This window comes from Capsicum annuum, chromosome 11 (assembly GCF_002878395.1).
Source record: "Capsicum annuum cultivar UCD-10X-F1 chromosome 11, UCD10Xv1.1, whole genome shotgun sequence".
NCBI classification, from domain to species: Eukaryota; Viridiplantae; Streptophyta; class Magnoliopsida; order Solanales; family Solanaceae; genus Capsicum; species Capsicum annuum.
Genome location: NC_061121.1, coordinates 220,646,313 through 220,648,392, shown reverse-complemented (window position 1 = coordinate 220,648,392; position 2,080 = coordinate 220,646,313).

Genomic DNA, 2,080 nt, shown 5'->3' with positions numbered 1-2,080 from the left:
CTTCATTGGCTATGAACCTAATGAGTTTGGTTACAGTCTATATGATCAGTTGAGAAGAAGCTTGTAAGAAGTCGTGAATTGTATTCATGGAGAATCAAATCATTGAAGATATTGACAAAGCGAAGAAGCTAGAATCTTCATGTTCTGATGGTATGGTTAGTCTTAATCAATTCTTGCAAACAAGTGTGCATGACGTTGGTGGGCTAGATAATTATGGTGACTCCCATAACCATGTTTCAAATCAGCATGTTGATGTTGATAAAGACAACGATGTTGTTGTCGACTATGTACCAGTTCAAGAAACTGTGGATGAGTCAAATGCTCCACTTAGAAAGTCTACAAGACAACATATTCTTTCTTCTTGTTATTCTCCTAATGAGTATGTGTTACTCACTGACGGGGGAGAACCCGAATGTTATGAGGAGACCATGAAAGATGAACATAAGGTTCAATGGATTTAAGCCATGTAAGATGAGATGAAATCTCTACATGAGAACCACACATATGAGTTGATAAAATTGCCTAAGAGCATGAGAGCTTTGAAGAATAAGAAGGTGTTCAAAATAAAATTTGAAGAATATGGTTTAAATGCCAGATACAAAGCCACATTGGTTATCAAAGGATTTGGTCAAAGGAAGGGTATTGACTTTGACTATATATTTTCTCCCGTTGTCAAATAGCCTCTATTCGTACAGTTCTTGGCTTGGCTGCTAGTCTTGAATTAGAGATTGAGCAGATGAATGTGATGACAACTTTTCTTCATGGTGACCTCGAAGAGGAGATCTATATGGAACAATGAGGGCTTCAAGGTAAAAGTTAAAGAAAATTATTTGTTCAAACTTAAGAAGAGTATCTATGGCTTGAAGCAAGCTCCCAGTGGTATAAGAAGTTTGAATCCGACATGAGAGAGCAAGGCTACAAGAAAACTTCTTCAGATCACTAGTATTTGGACAAATTTTTTCTAATGATGATTTTATCATCCTCTTGCTATATGTGGATGATATGTTGATTGTGGGCAAGAATGCTTCCAGAATTGATGAGTTGAAGAAACAGTTATGCAAGTCTTTTGCTATGAAAAACTTGAGTCATGCTAAGTAGATTTTGGGCATAAGAATTACTTATCTCAAAGATGAAAGGAAGCTTTACTTGCATAGGAAAAGTACACTAAACGTGTACTGGAGCGCTTCAATATGAAGAATACTAAGGTTGTTAACACACTCATTGCTGGTCATATAAAGTTGAGCAAGAAAATGTGTCCTATAATGAATGAGAAGAAAAAGAGCGTCCCTAAAGTTCCATATTCCTCTATTGTCAGAAGCTTAATATGTGCAATGGTATGTACCAGAACCAATATTGTTCACGTAATTAGTGTTGTCATCAAGTTTCTTGAAAATCTAGGAAAAGAGCACTAGAAAGCAGTCAAATGGATACTGAGGTACCTAAAAGGAACCTTAGCTGATTGTTTGTGTTTCGGGGGATCTGATCCTGAAAAGCTATACAGATCTTGATATGGCAGGTGACATTGATAACAAAAATTCACTACTAGATTTTCTTTTTACATGTTCAGGGGAGCTATATCATGGAAGTCAAAGTTGGATAAGTGTATCGCACTGTCTACAACTGAAATAGAGTATATTGCGGACACTAAAACTGGCAAAGAAATGATGTGGCGCAAGCGATTCCTTCAAGAACTTGGATTGAAAGAAATTAAGTATGTTGTGTATTGTGACAGCCAAAGTGAAATAGATTTGAGCAAGATTTCATGTACCATGCAAGAACAAAACACATTGAAGTGAGGCATCATTGGATTCGTGAACAAGTGGAGAACAAATTGTTCCACGTTAAGAAGATTCACAAGACTGAAAATCCTACAAATATACTAACAAAGGTGGTGCCAAAAGACAAGTTCGAATTGTGCAAAGAACTTGTCGGCATAAGTTCTCTCTAAGAAGACGAGAATACCTCTTTCGGGCGTATGGGACTGGAGGAGGAGATTTGTGGGGTCCAACCCCATAAATGCCATTGAAAAATTAATGCCATTTCATGATATAGGAAAAATGTTTTCTTCCTGGCTAATCTT